We start from the raw sequence: 17,021 nt of genomic DNA, 5'->3' as shown, positions 1-17,021 counted from the left end.
TCAATACCTCATCATTAGTTATGTGATCTACCCATCTAATCTTCAGCATTCTTCTGTAGCACCACATTTCGAAAGCTTATATTCTCTTCTTGTCCAAGCTATTTATCGTCCACGTTTCACTTCCATACATGGCTAAACTCCATGCAAATACTTTCAGAAATGACTTCCTGACATTTAAATCTATACTCGATGTTAACAATTTTTTCTTCTTAAGAAATGCTTTCCTTGCCATTGCCAGTCTACATTTTATATCCTCTCTACTTCGACCATCATCAGTTATTTTGCTCCCAAAAATAGCAAAACTCCTTTACTACTTTAAGTGTCTCATTTCCCAATCAAATCCCCTGAGCATCACCGGACTTAATTCGACTACTTCCATTAACCTCGTTTTGCTTTTGTTGATGTCCAACAGGTCTTCCATGTCCTTTGCTGTCTCTGACAGAATTACAATGTCATCGGCGAACCTCAAAGTTTTTATATTTTCTCCATGGATTTTAATACCTACTCCGAACTTTTCTTTTGTTTCCTTTACTGCTTGCTCAATATATAGATTGAATAACATTGGTGGTAGGCTACAACCCTGTCTCACTCCCTTCACAACCACTGCTTCCCTTTCATACCCCTCGACTCTTATAACTGCCATCTGCTTTCTGTACAAATTGTAAATAGCCTTTCGCTCTCTGTATTTTACCCTTGTCACCTTCAGAATTTGAAAGAGAGTATTCCAATCAACATTTTCAAAAGCTTTCTACAAATGCTATAAATGTAGGTTTGCCTTTCCTTAATCTTTCCTCTAAATCAAGACGTAGGTCAGTATTGCGTCACGTGTCCCAACATTTCTACGGAATCCAAACTGATCTTCCCCGAGGTCGGCTTCTACCAGTTTTTCCATTCGTCTGTACAGAATTCGCGTTAGTATTTTGCAGCTGTGACTTATTAAACTGATAGTCCGGTAGTTTTGACACCTGTCAGCTCCAGCTTTCTTTTGGATTGGAATTATTATATTCTTCTTGAAGTCTGAGGGTATTTCGCCTGTCTCATACATTTTGCTCACAAGATGGCAGAGTTTTGTCAGGATTGGCTCTCCCAAGGCCGTCAGTAGTTCTAACGGAATGTTGTCTGCTCCCGAGGCCTTGTTTCGCCTCAGGTCTTTCAGTGCTCTGTCAAACTCTTCACGCAATATCATATCTCCCATTTCATCTTCATCTACATGCTCTTCCATTTCCATAATACTGTCCTCAAGTACATCGCCCTTGTATAGACCCTCTATATACTGCTTCCACCTTTTTGTTTTCCCTTATTTGCTTAGAACTGGGTTTCCATCAAAGTTCTTGATATTCATACAAGTGGTTCTCTTTTCTCCAAAGGTCTCTTTAATTTTCCTGTAGGCAGTATCTACATTACCCCTAGTGAGATAAGCCTCTACATCCTTACATTTCTCCTCTAGCCATCCCTGCTCAGCCATTTTGCACTTCCTGTCAATCTCATTTTTGAGACGTTTGTATTCCTTTTTGTCTGCTTCATTTACTGCATTTTTATATTTCCTCCTTTCATCAATTAAATTCAATATTTCTTCTGTTACCCAAGGGTTTCTACCAGCCCTCGTCTTTCTACCTGTCAGGTCCTCTGCTGCCTTCACTATTTCATCCTTCGAAGTTACCCATTCTTCTTCTACTGTATTTCTTTCCCCCGCTTCTGTCAATTGTTCCCTTATGCCCTCCCTGAACCTCTCTACAACCTCTGGTTCTTTCAGTTTATCCAGGCCCCATCTCCTTAAATTCCCACTTTTTTGCAATTTCTTCAGTCTTAATTTACAGTTCATAAACAACAGATTGTGGTCAGTGCCCACATCTGCCCCTGAAAATGTCTTACAATTTAAAACCTGGTTCCTAAATCTCTGTCTTACCATTATATAATTTATCTGTTACCTTTTAGTATCTCCAGGGTTCTTCCATGTATACAACCTTCTTTCATGATTCTTAAACCAAGTGTTAGCTATGATTAAGTTATCCTCTGCGCAAAATTCTGCCAGGCGGCTTCCTCTTTCATTTCTTAGCCCCAATCCATATTCACCTACTATGTTTCCTTCTCTCCCTTTTCCTACTACCGAATTCCAGTCACCCATGACTATTAAATTTTCGTCTCCCCTCACTACCTGAATAATTTCTTTTATCTCATCACACATTTCATCAATTTCTTCGTCATCTGCACAGCTAGTTGGCATATAAACTTGTACTACTGTAGTAGGCGTGGGCTTCGTGTCTATCTTGGCCACAATAATGCGTTGACTATGCTGTTTGTAGTAGCTTACCCGTACCACAATTTTTTTATTCATTGTTAAATCTACTCCTGCATTACCCCTATTTGATTTTGTATTTATACCCCTGTATTCATCTGACCAAAAGTCTTGTTCCTCCTGCCACCGAACTTCACTAATTCCCACTATATCTAACTTTAAGCCATCCATTTCCCTTTTTAAATTTTCTAACCTACTTGCCCGATTACGGGATCTGACATTCCACGCTCCGATCCGTAGAACGCCAGTTTTCTTTCTCCTGATAACAACGACCTCTTGAGTAGTCCCCGCCCGGAGATCAGAGTGGGGGACTATTTTAACTCCGGAATATTTTACCCAAGAGCACGTCATCATCGTTTAATCATACAGTAAAGCTGCATGCCCTCGGGAAAAATTACAGCTGTAATTTCCCCTTGCTTTCAGCCGTTCGCAGTACCAGAACAGCAAGGCCATTTTGGTTAGTGTAACAAGGTCAGATCAGTCAATCATCCAGACTGTAGGCCCTGCAACTACTGAAAAGGCTGCTGCCCCTCTTGAGGAACCACACGTTTGTCTGGCCTCTCAACAGATACCCCTCCGTTGTGGTTGCACCTACAGTACGGCTATCTGTATCGCTGAGGCACGTAAGCCTCCCCACCAACGTCAAGGTCCATGGTTCATGGGGGGAGGGTCTTTCCTGAGGATCCATAAATCTTGTTGGGATCCACACAGGGCAAATATTCTATAAGAAGAATGACAGGCGTAGTGCAGTCAGTCTCTTTTCTCATAGATTTGCCACATTATCATGGTAGTCCAAGTGTGTATTGGTCTTTAGTTAACCCTTCCTTGCAATCTAAAAACTGTGTAAGGGGTGATCAGGATATTTTTGCTGGATCTCTGTATCTACAGATGGTATTTAGAAACGTAGGATTATTACTATACTTAAGTTTAAGGCGCACCGTCGCCATGTTGACGTGCTCAAGTATGAACTTCTTTCTCTTGAATCACGCAATTTTCCTGAAGTAACCATTTGCTTTTCTTTCTATGTACGTCACATCTACTGATTTTCGTCACATTCGGATAATTTGTTTCCGGTGCGCTTTTTTTTTTTTTTTTTTTTTTTTTTTTTTTTTTTTTTTTTTTTTTTTTTTTTAAAGGCAGGTCTACGTAGAAGCCTTGGTTTACAAGGCCTTAGGGAAGAAATTAGATTCAAGTTGCTAGGTATCACGTTGATTTCAGCTTATATCAGAATCTCTAACAGAAATCTGTGTCGATATCTCACGCGAATTAAATTTCTTTAGCACGCCGGTTGTCTCGAGCCAGACTTGAGGAAGGCTGGCGGCGGGACACACACGTCTGGCGCAAGCGAATCGAAAGCCTTTTTCCGCTGCGGCCAATAACCGCCGCAGTCTCGGAGCGGGGCTATATACTGCACCGCCGGCGGCGATTCGGCCGGATTTAATGCGAGTTCGCTGCGCCCCAAGGGAAGTTTGGCGGCTTGGCAGAGGGGCAAGACTGTATCGTGCGCGCAAGGCGGAATTCATATTTCGTCGCAGCATCCTGAGCTCCATCTGGGGAAAATGGCGGTCTCGACAGAAAAACATTACATAAAGAATTGAGTGGATAAAAGAAAACCTGTCTTGCTCCTCCAGTCTTTTGTGTGCATCCGTGATTATTAAAACTTCGTGAATCGGTTTAAATCTTTTGGTAACCCGAAATTCAGATGTTAGGCAAATTGAAATTTACATTGTTAACGCGTGAGGTTGCAAGCGGTATGTCTGCTGTGTATACATTAAACATAACAAGGGATGCTGTGTTGAGTGCCATGTTACGGGGGAGTTGCAAAACGAGGAAGCAAAACTGGGGATGTTATCGAGCGCTGCTAGTGGTTGGCGCAGGTGTCCAACGGCCAGATGTGCACTCGCTTCTTGCAATCCTAGTGATGGCTACCGCTGCTTGCTTGTACGAATTAAGCATACGTGACCAGTGTCCGATTGTGCCAATATACTAAGTCTTAAATATTCTCAAAATATTCTCTACAGCTTTGAAAGCGTAACAAAAAGACTGATCCAATAACACTATTACTACATTTGTACAGCCAATAGTAAAAAACTTATTAATGTTTATGTGCAACACTGTTTATAACAACAGCAACAAAAGTTACAGACATGCTACATTTGTATATGATACATCATCTGTCAGCGATTTAAATCAGTTAATAAAAATTACTTGAATTTGTTTCTCATATACCACATTCTGGAATCGTAATAAGAAGGAAAAAATATTTTCTCGTAGTCCGTTACAGGTTCCTAACCCCATACTGATAGTCATAAAAATTTCTGCTTGTGAATTGTTAGTAGCTGTACCTGTAAGAATCGTCATGAAAAACGTGAATGCAATAAAACATTAGCACGGAAGTAGTTTACCTCCTGTTACTGTTAAATGTGCCCCATGCATTTCGTTATAAATCTTATAATTACTGTCATAGCTATTAAAAATCCACAAGCAGAAATGATCAATGTTTTCTATACGGGTGTACGTAGGAATATGTATAGAAACAGGATAAAGTACTAGTAGTTTATACTTCTTCGTCTTATTTAAAAAAAGTATTATATTAAAAATTTATTTCATTCAAACGATTATTTTATGATTTTTCATCTATTGCGCATGGAATTTCCCAATGGATTTTAAACATTTTGATGAGATTATATTTTTTAATTACAAAACTGTATACACATACATTTGCTTCTCACGCACAGTTGAGTTCTCGTTCATGGGCATAACATAAATTGTACACATCTCCTCCAATCTCCCTGTCCATTTTTTCTCCCCCCTCCCCCTGCTTCCCCTCTCTGCTCAGTTGTGCCATCTGCTCGCATTCTAGTTGGGACGTGTTCTGAAACTATTCACGAAACACACCGCTGCTGCAGGGTAGCCGAGGTCTCAGGCACTACCAATCTCTCCAGCCCACAACCCCATCTCTGCCGAACAGACCAACAGGAAAGTGAGTTAACATTGCGTTGTCGTCCACGTCCTAGCTATTTTTAAGATTTAAAGTCTCTGGCATATCGGGGAGTTAACATAAAATCAATTGCTATATTTGTAACGAACAGACACAGAGGAAAACGACCTAATAAAAGCATGTTAATGAACATATTATTCAACTTATCCATTAAAGAAACTATTTGTTATAAATAAATTACTGTGTAATTTTCTATTAAGAACCAAAGCAAGGAGTTCCCCCCAGTTACGCGAAAAGTTTAGCTTCAGCATAAAATATTTGTACTACTCTTCCCAATGTTTTATGTTTATTTGATATTAAATTTATGAATCGATCTCTGTTAAGTATCCATTTAATTAACATACAGAGGAAATGGTAAGAGGAACAATAAAGTTGGTCACTTGACTAGGTTCCTACACTTCCAATTTGTAGCATACAATCTTCACCATAAAACGTGATTTTATCTATGTATAAAATTAAATATGTAGTAAAGTGAATTGTAAAAGTATACTGTAATGTTGAAAATTAAAAAAAGTGTTAAAATTTTTGTATGTATTTGAATGATGGTCTAGAACTCCGAAAGTAACATGTCTGCAGAAGTCGTCTATTGACCAAGTTTTTAAATAGTCTAGTAGGGCGAGGCTACGTCTCTTTTCATGTTTATTGCTCGTTGGGCAAGATGGTCAATAATAGTTAGCGGCCCGAGAGCCGCATGTGTTCAGGTGTGTTAGTTTTGGGAATATTTTGATTTGTCCAGATTCTGATCTTAGTTTTTTCCAGTGTAATATAATGACGGAAAACAATTAGTTCACCTGGAAAGACGACGTCGATTTTGATTTAACTCTGGCATATGTCACCTGGGGGGATAGTAGATGTTCTGGAAATGGTTTCAACGTCATCTGCCAACATTCAGCGTAGAGGCAAAGCGACCAAAGTGCCTTCCATGTCTACCTTTTAATAGGGAATGCTCACAGCCAGAAGGCTCAGTGTGGTGCAGACGTGGGAAGCAAGATGGCAGTCGTGCCATGGGGACGCTTGCTGTAGCTACCTGCGGGAGTTTTAAAAGGGTCAAATTGTGGCCTTCTGGGATGATACTTTTGGATTATTGGCACACAAGCTGCATATGCTGTGACGATGATGGTATTAATTGTCACGTGAACACTATCAAACCCGAAGACGAGGTTTTGGATGTCCACAACCACAGATGCGCGCGAGGATCGTCTTATTGTAAGGACAGCAGGTGCAGATAGTACAACTCCACAGCACGGATAAGATGACTTGCGAGCCCAGACCTGTCAACACGAAGTCTTGCGGACCTTTTTTCAGCAGTGGGACTATGGGCACACACATCTCTAACTCGTCTTCTACTCACACCACAGCAACGATGTGCACAGTTCGACTGGTCTGGTCAGAGGATCACTTGGAAGATGGAATGGCGTGCCGTGGTCTTCAGCGATGGTAGCAGATTGTGCCTTCACGCAAATGGTGGTCGTCTGCGCATACGACGTAGACCTTGTGAACACTGTCTCGTAGAGTGCATCCGTCCAAGACACACAAGTCCTATCTCAGGCTTCATGGTCTGGTGTGCGAATGGCTACAACTGTCGGTCACCTTTGGTGTTTCTGGAAGTAACGCTAAGGCAACGTTAACCACAGCCTGGTAGCTACAGAATGTTGCTAAATCCGTTCTTTTGCCATTCTTGCAACAAGAAGGTAGTGTGTTCTCCCAACAGGACAATCCTCACCCACACACTGCCCGTTGAACTCAACGTGTTGTGCAAGACGTGCAGCAATTTCCCTGCCCAGCACGAACTTAAGACTTTTCTCCAGCTGAGCAAGTTTGGGACATGATCAGACGAGAACTGATTCGTGCGACGTGTCGACCAACGAATCTTACAGTACTTGAAGAGGTCGGGCAGGCGTGGCGTAACATATCCCAAGACAATATTCATCATCTGTACGATCAAGTGGATGCCATGCTCAGCGCCTGCATTGTCACCCATGGAGGTTACATCACTAACGAATGTGGCTATTCAGCTTGGGTCGACATCAGGTACCTCAGAACCGCTTCTGCTTCTAATATGTAAATGTAATCATTCCATGTACTCTATATACACTGTTGTAAAAATAAATCTTGGGTGATTTGGAAACCTCTAAGAGCGTGTACTAACTTTTTTTCCGGAAGTGTATTGTGGGGCCTAGAGAATGTGGGACAGTGTACGTTAATATAGCTATCAGTGACGGCACTTTGCTGTAGTGGATTGGTTATAACATATACACTTGGATGAATCTGTTGATCTGAATAAATTCAGATTATTTGATTTTGGTGCATTGCACAATGCCTTTGGCTCTCAATGGTCATTACCTGCGAACGGTGTGCTTCCTCTGCGATGTCGGTTATTTCAAATTTGTCTCATTTTCTATAGTATTAGTTTTTGTAAGATCGTCATAATATGGAAGCTTCCATTGAGTTAAAAAAATAAATGACAGTGAATCTTAATACTGTAGTCTCATATCTTTATCTAATAGTTTACTTTTATTCTGTTTTTTCTATTTTATTCAGCAACGGTTCATTAGGTTGGGTTTATGTTATTTAAAGGATTTCATAAGTGCACAGAGCAACAGTTTACAGTGGGATCTGTGACAGCAGACGATCCATTAAATTAATTCAAGGTTGTGTACACGCCCGTCTCTAGTTAGAAAGCAAAAAGCTAATTTCGATTGATGGTTAATCTCACAATAATTATCTGTTGCTTTAAACCACAGGTGCTTAGCAATTGGTTGGTGTCGCTCGGGATTAATTAGTTGTAGCCTGTTACCTTGAAAACTAACCACTTTATGTAGAGCAAATTTTTACAGATCTAACAAAATGGTTCAATTGGCTCTGAGCACTATGGGACTTAACATCTCAGGTCATCAGTCCCCTAGAACTTAAAACTACTTAAACCTAACTAACCTAAAGACATCACACACATCCATGCCCGAGGCAGGATTCGAACCTGCAGCGCGACTGCTATGGTCGCAGGTTCGAATCCGGCCTCGTGCATGGATGTGTATGATGTCCTTAGCTCAGTTAGGTTTAAGTAGTTCTAAGTTCTAGGGGACCGAAGACCACTGATGTTAAGTCCCATAGTGCTCAGAGCCATTTGAACCATTTGAACGAACCTGCAACCGTAGCAGTCACGCGGTTCCAGACTGAAGCGCCTAGAACCGCACGGCCACACCGGCCGGCTCAGATTTAACAGACGAAATCGCAAGAGCTTTAGTGTGCCGTTACGTAAGTAGCTTTTGAAACAAATAATAGACGATTTACCCAGAATAGAAGTATTACCTTTGCGGAAAAGACCAGGTTTTGTAAACATAATTTGATTATCGTGTATGCCTGAGCCTCAGGTCATACAAGTCATACCACACCCGCCTTACACTTATTAACAAGTCGTCATCAGAGAATCTGTTTAGAAAGAAAGAGAAAATACTAGGAAACTAATTCACAACATTAAACCTATTTCTAACAGCAACTACGTTCTCTTCTATACTTGTATAGTAGCTCACCAAAGTATTACTAGACCGGACTTAAAAGGAACTACAGTATTTACTGTGTAACGTATTTACCCTGTGTACTTGTAAATAGAAGTTAGTTGGTTTTTGTAATTTAGTTTCGTAGTTTCTTACTACCCTCCGTTTAATTTTTTTTAAGCACATCATATGATAGTAAGTTGCTAAAATGTCGAAACCCGTTGATATACCATCTGTGTGACTTCAGGTCGAAAAAGTTATTAAAAAGTTGTTAGTTAAATACTATGGAAAGGACCTTAAAACAGGTTTCAGAACTATTTTACACTGAGCCACGGAAAAACTACGTAATTTTATGCACAAAAACTCGGTTTTACCCGTTCGGTACGTTGGTGCTCAAAAATTAATCTTCTCTTTCTTTTTGTTGGATGGAACTGGGAACCTAGAAACAACGGAGAGGCTCCTTTCCCGCCGTAGCCGAAGAGGTACACAACCCCATAACAGGCTACAGCAGTCCACTTCACCCCTCCGCCGCCCCACACCGAACAGTTTCGGCCAGTCTGTGGATGGTTTTAGGCGGTTTTCCACCTGCCTCGGCGAATGCGGGCTGGTTCCCCTTATACCGCCTCAGTTACACTATGTCAGCGATTGCTGCGCAAACACTTTCTCCACGTACGCGTACATCATAATTACTCTACCACACCAGACGAGTGTAACCCCAATGTTTGCGTGGTAGAGTAATCAAGGTGTACGCGTAAGTGGAGAAAGTGTTTGCGCAGCAATCGCCGACATAGTGTAACTGAGGCGGAATAAGGGGAACCAGCCCGCATTCACCGAGGCAGGTCGAAAACCGCCTAAAAACCATCCACAGACTGGCCGACACATCGGACCTCGACACTAATCCTAGCCGCGCGGAACTAGCCGAGCGGTCTGGGGCGCTGCAGTCATGGACTGTGCAGCTGGTCCCAGCGGAGGTTCGAGTCGTCCCTCGGGCATGGGTGTGTGTGTTTGTCCTTAGGATAGTTTAGGTTAAGTAGTGTGTAAGCTTAGGGACTGATGACCTTAGCAGTTAAGTCCCATAAGATTTCACACACATATGAACATTTGAACACTAATCCGCCGGGGGCATTCGTGCCGGGGACCGGCGCGTCTTTCCGCCCGGAAAGCCGTGAGTTAGACCGCGTGGCTAATCGGGCGGGCAAATTAATCTTACTCCTGGCCGAATTTTTGTTTGATGAAACTGAACCTCCAAACGTAAATTTAGAAGACTGCGAACGTAGATGCCGACCATAAAAACGCTTTATGCCAATGAAGCCTATTATATTCTTGAAACGTCCCATCGTAATTACTGAAGCGAATTTTGTGACCTATTCTGCATAACATTTTTAAACCGTGGGAAGCCAAATGACATCGTGATGCAATATATCGTCACATTTTGCATACTGTTAAACGTTAGTCAAATACATCGTTCATTATAAGTACGTTGAGCCACCATGAAGTTAAGTCATGTTAACGTACTACACTTCTGAGTGTAGATCTAAACCTATTTATCAGAACAACGAGGTATCAAAAGAAAGTTAATCGAAAATGCAGAACAGTCTTTTGTAGCTTTAATAGTTTATACAAAACAACTTGTCCTACCGAAACTGCTCAAAGCGTCTTTTATTTTCATCTAGACATTTAACGCTCTGTTTCGACACTGATTTCCGTATTTTGTTACATATCTCACCATTATTACGAAAAATGTTTTCTTGTTTAATACAGTCCCTTAAATACTGTAGGTTCAATGGTTTAGCAGACAAAACATTATCTTTCAGTTCTCTCACGATAGAAAATCACACGGTGTGAGGTCCGGTAATATTCAGGCCAATATATTTTACCCCAGCTTCCTGTCCACTCCCGAAACTTGTAGTCCCAAATAATACATAGCGCGGTGGAATATAGTCTTGTTGCCCAATGAGGTTATTTCGTAAAGTTTCAGGTACAGCTACAGCGTCTAATTCAATAACAAATCTTCTTAACGTTTTAGGAAATTTTTCCGTAGTCACAGTCCCATTCATATGAATACAAGCCTAAATGAAACTCCTCCTCAATAACAAATCGTAGAATTTCATAAAACCAGTACAGGAAATTGGTTTTGGTGACTCTTTCATGTAACTTAAAACTTTATTCATCAGAAAGTATTGTTTTGTAAAAAATATGATCACTTTCACTGCGGATCACATACCACTCAGAGAAAGCTCAAATGACTCTGAGAACTATGGGACTTAACATCTGAGGTCATCAGTCCCCTAGAACTTAGAACTACTTAAACCTAACTAACCTAAGGACAACACACACATCCATGTCCTAGGCAGGATTCGAACCTGCGACCGTTGCGGTCGCGTGGTTCCAGACTGAAGCGCCTAGAACCGCTTGGCCACACCGGCCGGCCCACACAGGGAATTTACGACTTACGTGAGGATCATACTTGCGTAAGTCGTGTAGTAATGTACATTTATAAGGCTTATAATATAATGTTTTAAAGTTCTTCTTAAAGTCATGTCCGAAAATTGTAGTTGGTTTGCAACCCTTGGATGATTAAACAAATACCTGTGCAACGAGCTGAAGATATTATTCCGTAATTACACTACTGGCCATTAAAATTCCTACACCAAGAAGAAATGCATATGATAAACGGGTATTTATTGGACAAATATATTATACTAGAAGTGACATGTGATTACATTTTCACACAATTTGGGTGCATAGATCCAGAGAAATCAGTACCCAGAACAACCACCTCTGGCCGTAATAACCGAGCTTGGATGGCGTGTGCAGGTACAGCTGCCCATGCAGCTTCAACACGATACCACAGTTCATCACGAGTAGTGACTGGCGTATTGTGACGAGCCAGTTGCTCGGCCTCCATTGACCGACGTTTTCAATTGATGAGAGATCTGGAGAACGTGCTGGCCCGGGCAGCAGTCGAACATTTTCTGTATCCAGAAAGGCCCGTACAGGACCTGCAACATGCGGTCGTGCATTATCCTGCTGAAATGTAGTGTTTCTTGGGGATTGAATGAAGGGTAGAGTCACGGGTCGTAACACATCTGAAATGTAACGTCCACTGTTCAAAGTGCCGTCAATGCGAACAAGAGGTGACCGAGACGTGTAACCAATGGCACCCCATACCATCACGCCGGGTGATATGCCAGTATGGCGATGACGAATGCACGCTTCCAATGTACATTCACCGCGATTTGGCCAAACACGGATGCTACCATCATGATGCTGTAAACGGAACCTGGATTCATCCGGAAAACGACGTTTTGCCATTCGTGCACCCAGGTTCGTCGTTTAGTACACCATCGCAGACGCTCCTGTCTCTGATGCAGCGTCAAGAGTAACCGAGCTGATAGTCCATGCTGCTGCAAACGTGGTCAAACTGTTCGTTCAGATGGTTGTTGTCTTGCAAACGTCCCCATCTGTTGACTCAGGGATCGAGAAATGGCTGCACGATCCGTTTCAGCCGTACGGATAAGATGCCTGTCATCTCGACTGCTAGTGATACGAGGCCGTTTGGATCCAGCACGGTGTTCCGCATTACCCTCCTGAACCAACCGACTTCATATTCTGCTAACAGTCATTGAATCTCAACCAACGCGAGTAGCAATGTCGCGATACGATAAACCGCAATCGCGATAAGCTACAATCCGACAGCCGGCCGGAGTGGCCGTGCGGTTCTAGGCGCTACAGTCTGGAGCCGAGCGACCGCTACGGTCGCAGGTTCGAATCCTGATTCTGGCATGGATGTGTGTGATGTCCATAGTTTAGTTAGGTTTAATGAGTTCCAAGTTCTAGGCGAATGATGACCTCATAAGTTAAGTCGCATAGTGCTCAGAGCCATTTGAACCATTCTACAAGCCGACGTTTATCAAAGTCGGGAACGTGATGGTACGGATTTCTCCTACTTGCACGAGGCATCACAACAACGTTTCACCAGGCAACGCCGGTCAACTGCTGTTTGTGTATGAGAAATCGGTTGGAAACTTTCCTCATGTCAGCAAGTTGTAGGTGCCGCCACCGGTGCCAACCTTGTGTGAATGCTCTGAAAAGCTAATAATTTGCATATCACAGCATCTTCCTCCTGTCGGTTAAATTTCGCGTTTGTAGCACGCCATCTTCGTTGTGTAGCAATTTTAATGGCCAGTAGTGTACTCACTTTGATCGCCCAGGGCGCTGTATGTCAGCTACAGAAACGGTCGCTTCGAACCTTCCATTTCATTTGTAACACAGGGTGCCTGCATGGCGGATGTGTATGCAGGAACTTTTCAACGAAAAGATCGCTTTACACCTCCATAATTTCGAAGAGTTTTCCACCACATCTGTAAAAGAAACACCCGCTTGTCTGTACACAGTTTTCTGTTCTAATGGACACTTTTAATATCTACAATGCGTACACAGACCAAGCGAAGGCTTAGATTGTCATTCGTTAATAACAAAACAGTTCTACCACCAATCATTAAACGAATTTCACTGCGCGTATTTTCCGCGATTGTTCATTGCGATGACTATTAACGTAGCGTCTAAAATTTGACCGTGGACGTAAATACTCTGCGCTTAATCGTCTTTTGCTGCACTCGGTATTGGGAGATGTATTGACTTCATACTGACCATCATACACGTCGTATGTGTAACACAAAATGGAGTCACGTTATGATTCGTAAAAGGCAACGGATAGAGATTTATAGAACATCTAGCATGTTGCTTTTCTGGCAGCTGTCAGTAAATGCACACATGATGTCTGCCACCGCAGACTCAGATATTAGACAGTTGCTGCTTACAGACAATCAGATCATGTTTTTTTTTCAATCTCTTGAATTTTACGTCTATCCTCCAGTGCAGAGGCGCTCCGCATTTGGGACACATTTTTTGAGTCATCAGTCTTCTGATTGGTTTGATGCGGCCCGCCACGAATTCCTTTCCTGTGACTACCTCTTCATCTCAGAGAAGACCTTGCAACCTACGTCCTCAATTACTTGCTGAGTCCATTCCAGTCTGTCTTCCTCTACAGTTTTTGCTCTCGATAGCTCCCTCTAGTACCATGGAAGTCACTCCCTGATGTTTCAACAGACGTCCTGTCATACTGTTTCTGCTTCTTTTCAGTGTTTCCCACATATTCCTTTCCATTTCGATTCTGCGCGGAACCTCCTCATTCCTCACCTTATCAGTCAACCTGATTTTCAAATGGTTCAAATGGCTCTGAGCACTATGAGACTCAACTGCTGTGGTCATCAGTCCCCTAGAACTTAGAACTACTTAAACCTAACTAACCTAAGGACATCTCACACATCCATGCCCAAGGCAGGATTCGAACCTGCGACCGTAGCAGTCGCACGGTTCCGGACTGCGCGCCTAGAACCGCGAGACCACCGCGGCCGGCACCTGATGTTCAACATCTGTCTGTAGCACTACATCTCAAATGCTTCGATTCTCTTCTGTTCTCTTCTGTCGATGGTAATGTATTAACACTTACACTGTTCTATGTCACTGGAATGATGAAGCAATTATTACAGCATATATTCTCATCCACACAGACTCCTAATGACATGCCTGTGATTGCAGGTATTGGTAGACATCTCGCGATAGCTGATTGTCACACAGTATATACAAATTACTAGAATTAATTTACAATGCTGCCAATCAGATTACTAGATGAAGTTACTGTGAGCCAAAAAGGGTTCCGAAACGTAAAGAATGCAACTGAATTTTAAATCAAGATGGATGGATGAAATCCACCTATTCGCAATTTCGAGTGCAGATAAATCGTTCGGACAATGGGAACATTCGTCTCACAAGTGTTTCATCGTTACAATACTTGCTACACTTATCATTTTCTTCTCTCTCTCTACTTTTTAAGGCTAAGCTTCTGTACTTCACAGCCTTCTTTCTTGCGTAAAAGTAAGTAAGTCAACATGTTTAAATGCACATGTGTGGTTATAAGCAGGATAAATTAGGGATATTAAAAAGAATAGTAAAATCTGGTATTGGTGCACCACAGTCAAATTGTGATCGTAAAATTGGATGTACGGTACCATAAATTTACAGACCATGTTGGAGATATTTTCAAACAAACATTTCTTATTTTTTCGGATATTTTTAAAAAAAGAATGAGAGATTTTTTGCGGTTGAAATTTCACAGTAGTTTGGTTATGGTACACAAAGAAATATTCGGTATGCAAAAGTATTGTAGAATCTCAATTGACAGCATTATTGTATTTCTAGAATAAGAAGTATGTGAAGAATTTCTACGCGAGACAGAGGAATCTGGGGTCTTACGGACACGAAAAGGCCAACGACAACATCAAGAAGTATGATACAATATTGCTAACGCACTATGCTACAAAGAAAGCCGAGCAGTGAAGTTGTAACTGTAAAGAGCGTTCAAAAGAAAAAACTGTAAGTGTCCTTGTGCTACCCTAAATCGATCGAAAAACACCCTTCATTTGCATAATTCTAGTTACGATGTGATCAATGTCTCCTGCACCAGAATCGCGAACCAATAATAGGGAATAGCTTTTATCAGAGACCGCCAGAGAACACGGGAAGGCGATCAATGTGACGGGAGAAGCTTGGAGGTCCAGCCGCCGTTGCTGCTGGAAACAACATGGTCGCCAATGTTTGCAAGTGTTTCATTTTGCATGACGTGCGATACGGTCGCGATCAGCAATATTGGTCGGACGCACCAGTAACCCTTTGTAGCTCTTTGTTGTCGTTGCTCATTCTGACTTTACTTCGTCGCAGTAGGGCCACCCTCCATAAATTACTCAGATTGTTTCCCGCTGCGCCAGTTTTTTCGATGTCAGCTGCTATTTACAACGATGCTTCCAGGCTCATGGCAGGTATAAATAACGCCGGGATCCGGGTGTTCCATTCTTCCATTCGGAAGCCGGACATAGATGTTCAGTAAATATGGATTAAAAGTAGCTTTCAGAGTCGAATATTTTTGGTACATGTATAACTGTTGTTTACACGTTCAATAAAGATTCATCTAGTGCCTGGCTAATATGTAAAATTACCGACTTGACTGACTGTGCGTTTTGGTTTAAGAATTCACTTAGTCTTCGACCTAGTTACTCTTAAGGTCGCATTTTATTGTGTTGTAGCAGTGAGTAGACTGATTATTTACGTGCCTTATCGCCCTTAGAGATCTGTACACTAACCATCCCCTTCCAGCATAATTTCTTGAATCCAGTGAAAACGTTTACTGGCCACTTTTTGCACTGGGTGAAATGAGAGGTTGTTGGATATGTTTAACAATGTGGGTATCGAATAATTGTTACCTCTCACCGCCCAGATTCCCATGACCAAAGGATGACTATATTATTTTTCTCTTTTGCGATCCAGGCGTTTATTCAAGTTTGGGGGGGGGGGGGGGGGGCAGTTATACTCTAGAACTGACAAGAGGTGGTGAAGAATGAATGTGTATTAACTATCAGTTAACAAGAATCTGATGATGTTCAGGTACACAGATGTGGCTGGTCAGCAGAATTATATCCACACAGGAGGTTGCGAACTGATTAATAGCCAGTATTAATATGATTATAGTGTATGAGTATTAAGAAATCCTATACACTTTCCTTACCCATGTAACGCATTTTTCTATTGATCATCGTAACGCAGGACGGTTTTAATTCTGTGTACATGCATAAAACTGCTACCAGTCACTTTTTTGAAATAGTTACTTATTCATTTCATGAACCGGTGTTCGAACGTTTTCAGGCTCGTCTTCAGATGGTTTTCCAGAAGTTACATAGGAATTTCAAGCTCCTGGTAAACGATCTGGAGATGAGCCTGAAAAAGTTCGAAACTCGTTTCATGGAATGAATAAATAACTACTTCAAAAAAGTGACTCGTTGCAGTTTTAAGCATTTAGATTGAATAAACAGACATATGCGGTAAAATATACGTAATTTTTAAGGTAAATAGGTTTTTATTTTATATGTCGCCAAACTACGAACGCTGCCATAGACGCTTGTGTATATAACTTTCTGAAACCTGATGATGAACAGCTCATCGAAATCTGTGGTTAACAGAGATTTCTCAATCATCAGCTCTTGAGAGAGAGTTCGTAAGTCTGGCACACGGAAGCTGTCTTAAAGAAAAAAAGTCAAGTGCGCAGTGAACATAACCATTCTTCCCGCAGATTAACAAATAAACCGACTAGAAACACCGAATTCAAAATAACTGT

Source organism: Schistocerca serialis, chromosome 9 (genome assembly GCF_023864345.2).
Source record: "Schistocerca serialis cubense isolate TAMUIC-IGC-003099 chromosome 9, iqSchSeri2.2, whole genome shotgun sequence".
Taxonomy (NCBI): Eukaryota; Metazoa; Arthropoda; class Insecta; order Orthoptera; family Acrididae; genus Schistocerca; species Schistocerca serialis.
The sequence above is the reverse complement of the archived record's forward strand: the minus strand, read 5'-3'. Positions refer to the sequence as shown.